The sequence below is a fragment of the Eptatretus burgeri genome, chromosome 8 (assembly GCF_056783735.1).
Source record: "Eptatretus burgeri isolate ZD-2024b chromosome 8, Ebu_testis_v1, whole genome shotgun sequence".
Classification (NCBI taxonomy): domain Eukaryota; kingdom Metazoa; phylum Chordata; class Myxini; order Myxiniformes; family Myxinidae; genus Eptatretus; species Eptatretus burgeri.
In genome coordinates this window covers 24,962,913-24,980,374 of record NC_140968.1, presented here as the reverse complement: position 1 = coordinate 24,980,374, position 17,462 = coordinate 24,962,913, and the positions used below count along the sequence as shown (strand labels likewise).

Here is a 17,462-nt window from a genome sequence, read left to right as displayed (position 1 = left end):
ACAATTGGCTCGGCCGTGGTGGGGATTGGAAACCCACCCGTGACTGGTTTCCGGCGTTAGCTCCGGAAACTCACGACTGAATTGTCCGTCCGGTGGGCGAGCTGCTACTATTAGTGGAAAGTGGCAGTTCGCACGCCGGTGGGCGCGAATTCGTAACAATATATATATATATATATATATATATATATATATATATATATATATATATATATATATATATATATCTATATATATATATACATATATATATACATATATATATATATATATATATATATATATATATATATATACATATATATACATATATATACATATATATACATATATATACATATATATACATATATATATATATACATATATATATATATATATATATACATATATATACATATATACATATATATACATATATATATATACATACATATATATATATATATATATACATATATATATATATATATATATATATATACATATATATATATATATATATATATACATATATATATATATATATACATATATATATATATATATATATATACATATATATATATATATATATATATATATATATATATATATATATATACATATATATATATATATACAGTGGGGAGAACAAGTATTTGATACACTGCCGATTTTGCAGGTTTTCCCACTTACAAAGCACGTAGAGGTCTGTAATTTTTTTTATCATAGGTACACTTCAACTGTGAAAGACGGAATCTAAAACAAAAATCTTGAAAATCACATTGTATGATTTCTAAATAATTAATTTGCATTTTATTGCATGAAATAAGTATTTGATACATCAGACAAACAGAATTTAATATTTGGTACAGAAACCTTTGTTTGCAATTACAGAGATCAGACCTTTCCTGTCGTTCTTAACCAGGTTTGCACAGACTGCAGCAGGGATTTTGGCCCACTCCTGCATACAGATCTTCTCCAGATCCTTCAGGTTTCGGGGCTGTCGCTGGGCAACACAGACTTTCAGCTCCCTCCAAAGATTTTCTATTGGGTTCAGCTCTGTAGACTGGCGAGGCCACTCCAGGACCTTGAGATGCTTCTTACGGAGCCACTCCTCAGTTGCCCTGGCTATGTGTTTTGGGTCGTTGTCATGCTGGAAGACCCAGCCCTGCCCCATCGAAAATACTCTTGTTGAGGGAAGGAGGTTGTTGGCCAAGATCTCGTGATACATGGCCCCATCCATCCTCCCCTCAATATGGTGCAGTCGTCCTGTCCCCTTTGCAGAAAAGCATCCCCAAATAATGATGTTTCCACCTCCATGCTTCACGGTTGAGATGGTGTTCTTGGGGTTGTACTCATCCTTCTTCTTCCTCCAAACACGGCAAGTGGAGTTTAAACCAAAAAGCTCTATTTTGGTCTCATCAGACCACATGATCTTCTCCCATTCCTCCTCTGGATCATCCAGGTGGTCATTGGCAAACTTCAGACAGACCTGGACATGTGCTGGCTTGAGCAGAGGGACCTTGCGTGCGCTGCAGGATTTTAATCCATGACGGCGTAGTGTGTTACTGATGGTTTATTTTGATCCTGTGGTCCCAGCTCTCTTCAGGTCATTGACCAGGTCCTGCCGTGTAGTTCTGGGCTGATCCCTCACCTTTCTCATGATCATTGAGGCTCCACGAGGTGAGATCTTGCATGGAGCCCCAGACCGAGGGAGATTGACTGTTATCTTGAACTTCTTTCATTTTCTTATAATTGCGCCAACAGTTGTTGCCTTCTCACCAAGCTGCTTGCCTATTGTCCTGTAGCCCATCCCAGCCTTGTGCAAGTCTACAATTTTGTCCCTGATGTCCTTCAACAGCTTTCTGGTCTTGCCCATTGTGGAGAGGTTGGAGTCTGATTGATTGAATGTGAACAGCTGTCTTTAATGCAGATAACGAGTTCAAACAGGTGCAGTTAATACGGTAATGAGTGGAGAATGGGAGGGCTTCTTAAAGACAAAACTAAGAGGTCTGTGAGAGCCGGAATTCTGACTGGTTGGTCGGTGATCAAATACTTATTTCATGCAATAAAATGCAAATTAATTATTTAAAAATCATACAATGTGATTTTCAGGATTTTTGTTGTAGATTCCGTCTTTCACAGTTGAAGTGCACCGATGATAAAAATTACAGACCTCTACGTGCTTTGTAAATGGGAAAACCTGCAAAATCGGCAGTGTATCAAATACTTGTTCCCCCCACTGTATGTATGTATGTGTATATATATATATATATATATATATATATATATATATATATACATACACACACATACAAGTGGGGTATGTAAGCATATGAACCATGCTTCCCCATCGTCCTGGTTGCTCACCTGCATTTGATTTCTTTTTTTTTGTCATTGATTTATATTTTCATTTATGAATGGTTTCTGACAGTTCTTTTATTTTTTCCAGGTGTACAGGCATCGATGTCCATTGGCACACAAAATTTCAGCTTTCTACATCACCCGAAGGTACCAATCTTTATACATTAAGAGAGAAACGCCGGATTTTGTTCCCGTTTTGTGACGTCAAATCAAATCGTATCCTCCTGAAAATTGTCAGGTGTTTAAGTTACTATCGGGAAGGTGGCTTGATGTACTGTTCGTTATGAACTAAATATTATCTATTGTGAGAATGGGCAGGACACACCCAATGAATGCTCTTAAGAAGGAAGTAAAACCGTTACCACTTTTATTGAATGAGAAAGTAAAACCGCCTACCACGTTCATTGAAAATTGTGATTATCGACGGAAAAATGTTTCTTTTATCGATGGAATGAGCAATGAGGTTTCCTCGCATTCATTCAGGTGAGTAATTTTTTTTATCCTTTCCTGACTTGCCCTTCATAACCATCCCCTACACACCCTTATTTGTGGACAACAGAAGAAAAAAGCCAAAACGAAAAAGCCAAAACTTCAAAAAAGATTGCTATCTAGCTTGCCTTCCTCTAAGCCTTATCCTTAAAGCCAGCAGGCGACTGTTCAACAATGCAAAACATTTAAACAGTGAAACAAAGATGCAGATTTACATAACGTTTGAACAGTGCAAAAAAGATGCAGGTTAGGTTTGCTCTTGATTTGAACAGTCAACAGTGCAAAAAGACATTGTTTTATTCGGTAGTTTTGCAAGTTTGCATTTGAAAAGTAGAATGAAAGATGCGGGTGGTTTGCTTACCAGCATACTTTTCTGATCCAATCGCTCTCGGCCTGAAATCAACTTCAAATTGTCGAATTGACTCAAATTATACTACCACCCTCAAATTGTCAAGCTAAGATTTTTTTTATTTATCCACTGACTCACAACTGAGCAAAAATTGTACAGCTACCCACCATGTTTGGTGGAGTCTTCCTGCTCCAAATAAAGTAAAATAAAAGTAAAGTTATTCACTCTCCTTTTTAGCTAACCATCAAGTGAGATCGTACCTGAAAATCAGTTTGTGAGCTTGCAAGATCTTACGACATTCCGGTAAGTCACTTTTATGGACTTGGAAACCCCACTTCAGTACTAGGAAGACCCACTGCAGTACTTTGCAATCCCACTGCAGCACTTGAAAATTAAACTGCAGCACTTAGCAATTCAGCTGCAACACTTGGTACTCCTGTTTCAGTACTTGGAATTCCCACTGCAGTATGTACTTGGAAATTCCACTGCATTACTTGGAAATTCCACTGCAGCACTGGGAAAATCCCACTGCAGCACTGGTAATTCTCCATCATTCAGGCCATACACATGTATGAAAAGGCCATGCACCCAAAATAATCTGGGGGGCTATATATTCCAAGAACTAAAATCCGTTGATTGAAATGCACATTACGAATCACCTTTATATGTTTCCAGGTGCTAACATGCCGAGAACACCGAAACGAAGAAGAATTTCCCAGCGATGACCAGAAGTCCGTGCACAAAGGAACGCAAGACGACAGCTGCAGTTGGCAGCGGTCCCACGAGCCTACACGAATGATGACAAGACAATGTGTTCTTCCTTGAAACAGATATTGGAGAAATGGAAATAGCATGTAACTACTGTGAGGCAAAAAAATTCGCTGGCGAGCCACCAAGATTTTGCTGTGCAAGTGGAAAAATCCAATTGGATTTATTCCCAACGTCACCTCAATATCTGCTGTCACTGCTCAACGGAACAAATAATTATTCCGACCATTTCCTTCAGAATGTACGTCTTCATAATAGTGCATTTCAAATGACGAGCTTTGGCTGCACTAGACGACAGATTCATGGATGGGATCCCAATTTTACTGTCCAAGGTCAAGTGTGTCACAAAATTGGAAGTCTCCATTTGCAAGACAATACGCCTTGACAGTTTCTGCAAATTTATTTCATTGACAGCAGACGAGCCGAACATGAAGCACGTTTGGCCATCGGTACTGGTATGAAACCACACATCATAACGAAGCTCACAGAGTTATTGCATGAGAACAACAAATACGTCAGAAACCTGAAAACGGCTGTTGAAAGCATGAAGCAAGATGGAATGATGTCCCAAACAATGATGCAATCAGCAGCCACAGGCTGCATTCGATGGAGATATATATATATATATATATATATATATATATATATATATATATATATATATATATATATATATTAGTGGGGTATGTTTACACATTTTGAGCAATAATGAACCGTGCTTCATATGTAGATGCATAATAAATAGCAGCAGATTCAGCATGACCTCCCATTGTCCCCATTATCTCAGGTTGTTCACCTGAAGTGAGCACAAAAAGGCTGCACATATGTTCAGACATTTTAATTTATGAACGCTTTCTGACAGTTCTATGTTTTTCTCCCGGTGTATCGGCTTCGATATCCATCAGCAGGGGAAATTTCATCCTCCTAAATCACCCAGAAGGTCCAGAACATTAATATCAGTCAGTCAGTGGTTAGAATGATACAGATTTTTACCTGTCTCTTCGCTGAGAGATCAAAAGACAACATGTTGTACTTCACAAACATTCCACTCTATTCACTCGAGAATTTGCCCAAGGTCATCTTCGATCTGTTTGGAAGTCAGCTAGCATCACCTTCATCAGCCATCCTTGCTGCTTGTATACGGCATGAGCAAAAATCACTTCTGCTTCGCTGCGAACCTCTGTGTTTTGTGCTTTGGTTTGAGCCTCTGTTGAAATGAGTGAAATTAAACATTTTGAAAATCTCGAATTATTCTCACTCAGATTACAACATTCCCACAATGCACATGATCAACTTGTTGAAACTTTCTTCATATTAGATAATGATTTGTAATATGTACCAAAATCCACAGTGTGGTGCTGTACGACGCACATTTACTCAGTTGTGGCAATGCTGGTTCAGTTTTAGGAAAGACTAGCACTTTTTTTGTTTAAAAAAAAAAATCTTTGAGTTATACAATCATTTTTAGCTCACCTGGACAATAGTTTGGTGAGCTTATGCGATCGAGCAGTGTCTGTAGTTGAGTGAGTGAGCGAGCCAGTCAGTCAGTCCGTAAGCACTTCAGTCATTATCGCTTGAACCAGACGCACGATTTTGATGAAACTTGGCCACGAGCTTCGTATCAGATGCCCAAAGGTGTATTGACCGCATCAAAATCTGCAATCGTCAAAGGGATCTACAGGGTCGTTGACGCCAAAGTAGGTATTTGCTCTCTTCTCTGAAACTACACACATGATTTTGATGAAACATGACCACAACCTTCATCACTCGTGATGAACCAAAGTTTGTCAAGGCCTAAAACAAAAAAAACAGGGTCCAGGGAGGTTTGAACCCCCCAAAGTTGGTATTTGCTCTCTTCTCCGAAACTACACACATAATTTCAATGGAAGTTCACCACAGCCTACATCACCCGTGATGTACCAAAGTTTGTCACGGCATTTAAAAAATAAAAATAAAAAAAAAATCAGGGTCTAGTGGGGTCTGATTGTTGTTGAAAAAAATGAGTGACTGTTGCTCCTGATCCAGGTGAGCTTCAGGACTCGCAGTCCTATTTTTAAACACCATTCCCTAAAGCTGTTTGATGCTTGACCACGGTAAGTGGGGTCAAGTCTCAAAAGCTGCTTGACCCCACGAAATGATGCAACCTGCAGCGCATGCCACATTACTTCGAGAGAATTAGGGTCTTCCCCTGACATTGAACCCCTCTCCCAGAATACTACCCAGACAGAAACCATATTTGCGGTACCCTTAGGCAACATGCAAAATTTGGTTCAGCAGTTTTTTTTTGTTCTTGAATCATGTATAAACAAACAAATACATAAACAACTACAAGGGCACTCGGTAGAGCGCATACCTCTGCTCCACAATGCCTGATCCACGAGAACATATCAGGCCCATTACATTTTTGAAATATCATGCTACGTTGGCCCGATCTCTCAATGGTGAAGAATCACTTTAAAAATTAAATAATTCCGGTATCCAGATCCGGATCCGGATTTGCAACAAAATCGATACAATTCGTCCTTGTGTCACACCCAACCTGTCCACCAAGTTTCATCCGAATCCGTCCACAACTTTTTGAGATATCCTGTACACAAACAGACAAACAGACAAACAAACAAACAGACACAGGGGTGAAAACATCACCTTCATCTACGGTAGTGGAGGTAATAACATAAATATACAAATTCCATTTTATAGGATACATTTATGGAGCTGTTAGGAAGTATGCACACACTCCCCTTGAAGCTGACGAGCTTGGGTTCGAATCGCGACCCACCCATAAACGGTCATCCCAGTGTTTCACGGGCAGGGTGATTCATCAATGTCAGGAGCATCACGATTGTGTCGTGTGCTCTGAGTTTGTGAGGTTGGCGGATCGAATGGCGACCGAGTCATACCAATGACGAATTTGCTTCTCCTTGCTTGACACTGAGTATTTGATGATGAAATAGCCCAGAGACAAGCAAGCACAGGTTCGAAATAACAGCGCAGGCTTTGATGGGCCAAATGGCTTTTTCCTCCGTCGAAGTTCCTTGAAAAATGTACCTCGCAAAGAGTAGGCAAGCCATCGCCGGCACCCAAACAAATTACAAAGGAAATGATGCAAAGGCAAACCACCCAGAATAACCGTTGCTCAGGAAGCTGCTTTGGCAACACCGGCACCATGTGAAGAGTGTGGTGATTCAGATCGAGAGGACTTTTTTTTTTCTCAAGACTCAAGACTGCAAGCGCCAAATTTGATTGGTCGAGATGACGTAAAATGCTGTAATATTTTGTCCAAGTACCGCTGAAGGATAGATTTTTGAAAGTGCCAATAAGACGATTTGTGTTCCACAGTGTTCTAGTATGTAATTAAATTGAAACAAAATAAAGATTTTAGAGTTAAAGAACCCCCCCCCGCCCCCATTGAATCGGAGGTGTACCGCCGTTGATGCACCGTCTTTTACACCACCTTATTTAACGCATTACTTTAGTTCTTTCGTGCCTGTTGTTTGTGTCCTTTTTGACGTCTAAAAACAGTAAGTTTCCTGTTTGTAATGGTTTTCAATTTTGTTTGACTGCCAGACAGACAGACAGAGTAAACAAAATCCTTCCTTATCTGTGCGCATGGGCAATCGAGACGAGAATCCGGACAATTTTGCCAAATTCAGAGCCAAAGTACTGATCAAACGCAGGTTTGTTTTCCGATTTGTGATCAAAATATAACATTCAATTGATATTAAGTTGTTCCTCGATTATAAACTGACGTTTGTAGTTGGACACCGCACAAAGTGAACAAATTGCTTAACCCCACCTCTTACTGCACACGTGCGGGGTACTAAGAATAACATTCAAACTTAGAAGCCAACCTCAGTAACAAAAATAGGACCGGCGGGGGGGAGGGGCGGGGGGAGGTCCTGAAGCTCACCTGGATTTGGAGCAACACTCACTCAAACCCACTCGCAGACCCCCATAGACCCTGTTTTTTTTTTTTTGGTTTTGTTTTTTAATGCCGTGAACAAGTTTTAGTACATCATGGGTCATAAAAGTTGTGGTCAAGTTTCATCGAAATCGTGTGTGCAGTCTTGGAGAAGAGAGCAAATAAGTATTTTTAGGTGTCAAACTGTTGTGGTGCCGGGTTCGGTTGCGGGGAACGACCGCTAGATGGAGCAGTTGGGCCGTCTCCCACCGAACACCCGGAATTGAAGGTCATCACTCCGGACAACTCCGAAGTCGACGGGTCGCTTAATGGACCGTAGACGCCAATATTTCGACCACGCAGTTAGGGTCTTTTTGTCTGATTCCAATTTACCTAATTAGCTGTGCGGTCTAGCTACCGGGGAAGCCACACCCTCAGCCGGCTTTGTCCGAACCGAGTCGCTGTTACCGACTCGTATCCGGCGTAACCGAGCGGGAATTACCAAAGCCGCGCCAGTCCAAATAACAATCTACGACATAATCGGCCTCACTATAACTCAAACCCGAATCATGCTCGGCCAATGAGAGAAAGCACAGAAAACGAGCTGGTACATTTAACACGGGGTTTATTCACAATAATCAGGAAGGGAGACAGAGCAGAGTTAATCCGACTAAATTGCAATGTACAATAAGCAAGGCACTTATGCAATTCTACTTATAAGACTGGCCATAGACAGACACACACACCCAAAAAGAAATGAAGCCAACTGGCCTTTATTCGGACCCTCCAGCCACGGAGGATAGGCAAGCTGGGGGTTAGAGTTTGGTCGGGTACCTGGCTGCGCGGTCTGGCCGACCCGCACTTGTGAGCTCGGAGTCCGTTAAAGGGATCGGGTTCCCCATCTCGAGCGCTCCACACGAACCACAATCCAACGAGCGCACACGAACCACCACGGTGGGACTTAAACCCACAGCCAGAATCCAGCGAGCAACCAGGATCCTATGGACGACCAGCCACCAACGAACGACGATAACGACCAGGGAACGAAGACGGGAACCAAGATGACCAAGGCACGCCTGAAAAAGGACCCCAACTCGTCTTTGAGCGCCTCATGATTCTTTTTATCCCCCCCACCCCCGTGTGGGGTGGAGGGATCCGTTTCTCTGGTAACTCACCTCCGGATTGGACGAGGGGTTTCGGGTGTCGTGGTGGCCAGCCGTGATTGGAGGAGGGGCGTGTCGGTGTCTCGGTGCTCCTCCCCCGAGAGAGGCTCTTTTGCCTTCCCCAGTGTCAACAGGGGAGACATTATTTTTTGATGGGGCGGAGTCAGAGCTCCGAGGCGAGGGGGCTCTGCCCACGTCCGTAGTCAGAAACACGTGCGTTATGGTGCCATGGTGTGAAGTGAAGGTTGGGCGGGTGAAGCGCTTGTTCGCCCGCAGAGTGGGAGGAGGAGTGAAGTGAGGGTTTTGTTGGCATTGGCAGATTTAAATATGTAAAAAAAATCTGACGATAAAAGAAACCCGCAGCACACACATGAAATTAACCCATTAGACATAGGGGAGGGATTCTTACTATCCACATCTACTTAACGAAATAACTAAACTATGGGACTGCTGACTGTGTGTGCAAAAGGCTTCCAAATTCCTCACAAAACACCCCCCCCCCCAACCTAACCCCAAGTAAGCCCTCTTAATGAGCGCAGATTTTTGATGCGGTCAATACACCTTCGCTTGGCATCAGGTATGAAGTTTGTGGGCAAGTTTCACCCAAATCGTGTGTTTGCTTCAAGCGACAATGATTGAAGTGTTTATCGACTCACAGACAATGCATGCTCCATTGCATAAGCCCATCGGAATAAAGTCCACGTGAGCTAAAAATTTATGAAGTGGAGATGCAGCCTCTGACCACGGGGTGGAAACAACAGGATCCCTGTTTTGGCAACACTCCTGGTTGCCCTGAACTGTCATGTATCCCCAGGCTGGCCCATCCCATGTTTTGTACCTTTCATTATTATTTCAGTGAATTCGAATCGGAAGTGGAACGGTGACTGGTGACTCTGCTCTGATCCTGCTGCTGCCTCGTGACGTTCGCCTTGAGCGGGCACGTCAAAGGAAACGATGACGTCACAACTCTCGTGTTTCACCATTTCGATTCGACTTATCGAGTTTATTAGAAGAAGCACACATAATATTACATGAGATTAAACGTTATTTAAACTTGCATTGTGCCGTCTATAAACCGAGCTGTAACACACCTTTATATCCAGGTATATGTTCCGTGAACCGTTTTTACGTTTTTTGGTACATTACGTGCCTGCGCACTCCGTGACCCACGTATATTCATCAATGAGTGGCCATCCCTTGGATGAACGTTAAGCCGGGTGTCCAGTCTGCCGACATTCCTTGGTGGACGTCAAAGATCCCATGGTATCCTTTGTGAAGAGTCCGCGAGCTATCACCGGCACCATGAACAAGTGAAAAATCTCTGCTGTTCAGGGAGCACTGCAGCAGCAGAAGCAGCAGCACAAACGTGATCCCAATCAATGATGCAACGTGCAGTGACGTGCTACATTAGAAAAAGGAAGAAGAAAGAATCTGCTTTTTACCGAGGAGAAATATCTGATCAGATTCCAGCATTTACGTCATCGCTGAAAGCATGTCAAAACTAGAAGGGCACTGGGTAGAGCGCATACCTCCGCTACGTAATTCCTGATCCACAAGAACATATCGGGCCCAATACATTTTTGAGATATCGTGCGAGATATCGTTTTTAGCCCGATCTCTCAATGGTGAAGAATCACTTTTAAAATTCTAGTAGTCGGATCCGGATCTTCACCAAAATCTAATCAGTTTGTCCTCGTCACACACCCAACCTGTCCACCAAATTTCATCAGAATCCGTCCACAACTTTTTGAGATATCCTGTACACAAACAAACAAACAAACAAACAAACAAACAAACAGAAAGACAGACAGAAAGGGGTGAAAACGTAACCTCCTTCAACCTTCGGTAGCAGAGGTAAAAAAAGAAACATGACAAATCCAGTTCAGAAAACATGATTGATTCAGACGAAAGGAAGTAGGTGTGGATCCAACCGACACATGGACAAACCCCGAATTGGAAGTTATGCATGACTAACTGGAAAACCGTTTCAAGTGGAGATCCCTGACATACCTCTTCGTGAAGGTCTCGATCTGGGAACTTCATGGCCACAATATTTGTTCACGGGAGAGTGCCATTTCCCAGATTTTTGTAAAAACGACTTGACAGCACACACTACTGTGAATTACTTCATATGAAAGCGAATGAGGAATGGGGGGGGGGAGCGTCATTGTTGCGAAAAAAAAAAAATCCTGTGGATTACGGGAGGTCATCCCAAACCAGAAGACGACTTTTCACCCCTCACTTGAAGCATCTGAGACATGCGATTGACGTAGAAATTGTTTATCGGGGGTGGAGGGATTATACTTCCAATTTATGCCGTTTATGGTCAATTTTTTTCCCCTTTAATCCAATATATACCATGTGACCTATGAGGTCAAAGTTAGCATTAAAATATTCTCCATGAGGAGCCCCTCCGATGTTTAGAATTTTGCATCGATCGGCAAGCGGTTGCAGAGAAAACCATTCTTAAAGCAAAAAAGATATAGATGCGCACAGACAGACAGACACACGCGTTGCAATAGTCTCGCATCCACTTATCTATTAAAATGTTTGTATTTTGGCCGATTGTGAGTATCTCGTTCATATAACTTGATGAACACCCCCTTCCATTCGTCGTGTAACCCCCGTGCAATAAATCTTTTGATCCACTATTCCCGAATCAACCAAGGGATGAGTGGGTTCAGTGTGACTTTTCCCCAAACGTGGGAAATCCCATCAACTAAAATTTTTTTTTTTTAATATTCTAAATGACTCTAAGTAGTAAAGTAAGACTCAAAATTAGTGGGTAATTCGAGGCGGTTTTTAACAATGATCGGACACTCCAGATGATGGACTGAAGAAAAATTTGAATACGTGAACATGAGTAATGACTGGTAGTTTTCATCTCATAAGGAAGGGTTTGTTGGTAACAGTTTAAAGCAAGAAAACGTGTTCTGCTGTTTGCAAGTCTATGACTAACACAAGTCGTTTCATCATCAAGTGACAATTATCCTGAAGCCCAAGGAACTTTTTTTGCAAAACTGCCCACGTTGCGAGATTCCAGTTTCTGTGTTTCATCACATTACTACGACTACAACTACTTGTTTCACTGCCCCAATTATTCACACCACATTGCATGATTGTCCAGGGAACGTTTAGGTCCAAGCCTTTCATGAACAAGCTGAGCCAACTTGATGTCCCACTGAAGGTGACTGAGAGTTTTTAATTTGTTCAGGATGCCGATTATAACTCACGTACTCTTCATTCAGGACACCGTTCGTGAGATAATGCTGGGAAAGGCGAGAAGGGACGGGGAACTTTGAGATGCCAGGGAAGCACGAACCTTTCATCATAGCGAGCGTCGTCCATCAAAAACCGCAGCGTTTCCAAGTGAAACTCATTGCATCACAAAACTGTCCTTCGGAAGTTACAACAAAGTAGAATAACCTAAAAAAGATACATATGATCATTTGGTAATTCACACATTGTATTTGAATATAAAATAAACGGACTTTCAGTCGCAAATGCTGCAACTTCAGTGATTTTTCGAGGAGAGTATGAGGTTGCACCATCACCATAGACAGGTGTAGTCAGGTAGACCGATGTGGTATGAATGAAACTGATGGCATTTCACAAGCACGCATGTATGTATGTTGATAAATCGAAGAATCTGTGGATGCCGTTCCTAGAACTTTTGAACGGTCATCCTATTTTGATCACCTTTATTGAATCTGGGAGGTCGGTGGTTCAAAGCCCTTCCGAGTTATACCAAAGACTTTAAAAAAGGTACGCGTTGCTTCCTTGCTCGACTCAGCATTTAAAAGGATAGATCACGGACAAAGAACGCTGGGAAGGCAATGACAAACTCATACTGTCCAACCGTCCCGATTTGGGCGGAACAGTCCTGATTTGACGTTACACATCCCGCTTCTTGACTGACCACTGAACTGTCCCGTAGACAGATTCAGCTAAATATAGATTTTTTTTTTCCACTCTCAAAACTTACTCTTGAGTAACTCACAGAGCCCGCAGCGCAAAAGGTATGTGTGGCTGGCATTTGTTCACTGTCATGACCAAAACAACTTTTTTTTTTTTTAAGGATCCAAAGCTTGTAGTAGAGTTGAATGCACAAGACATGCATGCAGTCATGCAGACAAATACAAGACACATGACACAGGACTATTAGACAAATATTTGATGAGATGGATACAGAAGCAAACTCTCAGGAAGGAAAAAACTTGAAATTTTGGAAAGAGGTGGGCTTGAGGATGGTTAACGAGGGTAGAAAAGATCATGGTTTTAAATGGAGGATGACCTGAGATGGTGGTGAACAATTGTCTTGAATACCTGGAGCGAAGAAGGAAATTGAAGAGAATGTGGAAGTTGGTCCCACGGGTGAGAAAACCGGACAAACAAATGAGCGTAGGTGTGCAGAGATCCTGGATTGATTGAGTTTCACCAGAAGGGAATGAATATTCCATGCTAAATTCATAAAGACCATAATCAAGAAATTCCCATTTGAATCATCATTGTTGTCTGATCTCAGAATCCTCAATCATAAGGAGCGCACCACATACAGTGATTTTCCTAACACTGTCGTGCACCGACCAAATCACTTACCTCCACTGAAACAGCCACGGTTGAAGACAATCCAGTTGCTAATATGCATGCCGACGCCGATCCGATTCATGCTCAGTTAACATTACATTGTACACTTCGAATTTACGTGACATTTATACATAAGATCTCATCTCGTTTTCACTATTACTATTTCACTATGTATTTAAACATTTGTTTGTTTTTTTTATACCAAGTTATCATGTATTCTGACTGTTCCAAGTTGTTAGTAACTTCAGCGGAGGTAAGTAACTGCCGCGCTGCTCAAACTAATTTCAGTTATATGGTGAGAAAGAAAACATCACTCGAAAGGTGAAGATGATGTAAATTTAAATAACACAATATCAACAAACAAAACTTATTGACAACAAACGGTATGTATTGGAAAGTCAGGATAGGCTATGAGAACCAAGGGTGGATCCAGACCATCTTACCAGTCACGTTTGCCATTGCAGTCTCACAACATGATAAAAATTTATTATTGTAAATGGTCAAATTTCAGAGCAATTACCGACTGAAACTGTTGTATGATCGTAACTAAAAGCAGTGAGAATGCACGAAAGAGTGCCGAAAACCCGGTGGCTATCGGGACCATATTAAAGGTGAGCCCCAAACCTCACCCATTATGGCCCAGCCCGTACTCACACGCTTGCCGTCCTGCCTAGCCACAATGCAGAGCTCGGACAGTCTGCAAAGCAAGCAGCTGTAATACCATCCACACAAGTAAATATCCACATACCCTTCTATTCACCAGGTACCTATCCAAATCCCATTTAAACTTATTCGCCCCCTCCGTTGCCGCGACCTTTTCTCGGAGACCTTTCCATGCATTAACCATTCTCTGACTGAAAGACCTCTGCCTTAAAACTGTCCTAACTCTCAATCTCTCATCTTCTTTACCCTCAAGTTAAGGCTTCTGGTCCTAACACTGTCCACTCTGATGAAAAACTCCACTTCACCTATCCTGTCCACACATTTCATTATCTTAAACATCTCAATCAGATCCCCTTGTGTACTCGTTTCAAAGCACAACTTGGAGCGAACTATAGCTATAATTCCACTGGCAAGTGTCAACCATAATATAAAGAAATGTCACGTGCAGGCACAGGAATGAAAACTTGCAACTGCTTCCTTTAATACAACGGTGACTGCAAAAACAAAGGAAGAATGGCACTTGCAGAGTGCATAGTCTCAATTTGCATGTTCATTCTGAACAAAAATAACCATTGTTAACTAAACACGCTACTACTACAGCCCACTGCTATAATTGCTCAAATACCAGTATCATCCATGCATCCTGTTATGTCACATACATTGCCATTACCAGTAGCTTCATTATTAGAATATTTTATGACCACTTTTGTGCACATTAAGGCTATTGTTCAGCATCAATAAAGGTGAATATGAAAAAATAATTCAAACTACATTCCCCATGGATAGTTGATTATATGTGTGAAGTTTCGCATCGATCTGTAAAGTGGTTCAGGAGAAGATTTTTTTTAAACGTTTTAATTTTCAATCCAATATGGCCGCCAAACCACGTGACCGATGATGTCATAAATTTAATTCTTCACTCACATCGGTTCGTATATCAGATATGTGAAGTTTCAGATTTTGCAGATAAGGATTTCTATTCAACCAATCATGGCTGGAATACCATTTCACCGATGTCGTCATCGTTATCACGCTATATACCCCATGGAGAGTTAATGCATGCCAAATTTCAATTTTTTTTCCGTTGAGACGTTTCGGAGAAAAATGTTGTTACAGATTTTCGCCCGCCGGCATGCGACCGACCGCGTTTTTCCAATAGCGGCCGCTTCGCCCACCGAATGGACAATCTCGTCGCGGCTTTCCGGATCAACGCCGAAAACCAGCCACGGGTGTGTTTTAAGCACACCACAACCTTGTCCGTATTTTACCCGCGCGTTACAGGGTCCGATCGCCGAATCTTCGATTTACCTAATTAATCGCGCGGGTATATTACCGAGAGATTGTACCTCAACGAGGCCCGCTTGGAAACGAGCCGCTTGAGCAGCTCGCTCCGTTTTGGGATAACCGAGCGGGGTGTTATCGCGAGGCCCCATTGGACCCGATTCTATTATCGGTTATTTAACAACCAACTATATTTCGAGTGCAATGTGGCAGTTCAATTAGGGAAAGGACGCAACAAGCGGGTGAACATTTAAACAAGCACATTTATTGAATAAGCGGCACATATGCAGTCATGCAGTCATGTAATCAAGCAAGGCAAGACACGCATGCAGTTTGCAATCGACAAAGGCAAAACAAAAGCACGCATGCAATTATGTAACATGTAAGGGACAAACCACGAGCAATGCAAAAGAGCTACTACCGTCTATCTATTATGTACACACTTAACAGTTCTACTTAAAGACATGGCGCCACAACGTTCACGCAAAGAAACAAGGAAAAAACCCCATCAAAGACAAGGGGGTAGACTGGACCTCTTGGAGTCTTTATAGGCACGGAGCCGTGTAGACCGCAAAGGCTCCGAGAGGCCAGGCTGGTTACCTTCACCCTCATGGTGACTTGCTCGGGCGACCCTCGACGTCCCCTCTCCAACGACCCACGGTAAGGCACAGTACGGCAGGCCGCGCGCCTTGGCTCCACTGTGCTCTGCTCTCTCCAGGTCCCTACCACGGCTCCACACACTGCCCACAACTCCGACACGACACTCTTTTTCTCCTCCACACCCAACAACCTCCAGCAGAGCGCGACCTTGCGTATAGCGCGCCCTTTTATCTTCACGGCGCCTCACCCTCCCTTCTGCCCCCTCTTCCAGCACGCGTGGGAAACTTCCAGAAGAAGGGTGTTTTCCTCACCGAATCGGGGCCTTTCTCATTCTTTTTCTTTTTCACAGCTGGTCTCACTTTTCCAATCCTCTTGCAGGGTCCATCGTTGGGGGGGGGGGGGTGGGGCCATCGTCCGTTCTCCCCCGATGAATGCCAGGCTTCTCGCAACCGTGTGCCGAGGTGGAAATGCGGTTGTGGTTGTAACGAAGGTGGTTACGATTAAGGCGGTTGTGGAGAGGGTGTTGGTGGTGAAGGTGGTTGTTGTGAAGTGGTTGATGAGAGCGATGTTGGCGGTGGAGGTGGTTGTTGTGAAGCGGTTGATGAGAGCGATGTTGGCGGTGGAGGTGGTTGTTGTGAGCGGTTGGTCCATAATAACGATAGCAAAAGAAAGATGGCTAACTGAAGATTCACAGCCCGGTTACACGAATAATTTCCTTAGACATCGGTGGGGAAATCGATCTGAACACAGACTTATCGACATAATTGATCTAAGGACCTATATGGTGCTCTGCGAATTTCCACAACTGTAACAATATGTTCAGTTTTTTTTCTTTCCTTTAATCCAATATAGCTGCCATACCATATGACCTATGACATCAGTGTTATCAATAAAACATTCTCCATGAGGAGTCGCTCCTTTGTTTAAAGTTTCGCATCGATTGGACAAGCGGTTGCAGAGAAAACATTTTAAAAGCGAAAATATATAGACACGGGCGCGCGCGCACGCACGCACGCACGCACGCACGCACGCACGCACGCACGCACGCACACACACACACACACACACACACACACACACACATACACACACACACACACACAATCTCAATTCGGTTAAACTACCAAACAACACCATTACCAATACCAGGCCACAACTACATCTACTACTACTACAACTACTACCAATCAACAATATCAAGTCAGATACATACCTTGATAACTGTGGAATAACCCAAGGATCAGTCCTGGGACAGACTATTTTCACAATTGATATCATAACTGCTCATGACGTATAATTAAATCAATGGTTTATG

At 42.6% G+C, this 17,462-nt stretch overlaps 1 long non-coding RNA gene across 1 annotated transcript in view; it reads right to left on the bottom strand.

Annotated features, from left to right (window-relative positions):
- Positions 1-4,636: 4,636 nt before the first annotated feature.
- The window catches only part of LOC147021345 (uncharacterized), a 14,193-nt gene continuing 1,367 nt past the window's right edge, over positions 4,637-17,462 (bottom strand). Inside the window, exon 3 of the long non-coding RNA XR_015060755.1 lies at positions 4,637-5,159. This is a non-coding gene — a long non-coding RNA (uncharacterized LOC147021345). The remainder of the gene's footprint in view (positions 5,160-17,462) is intronic.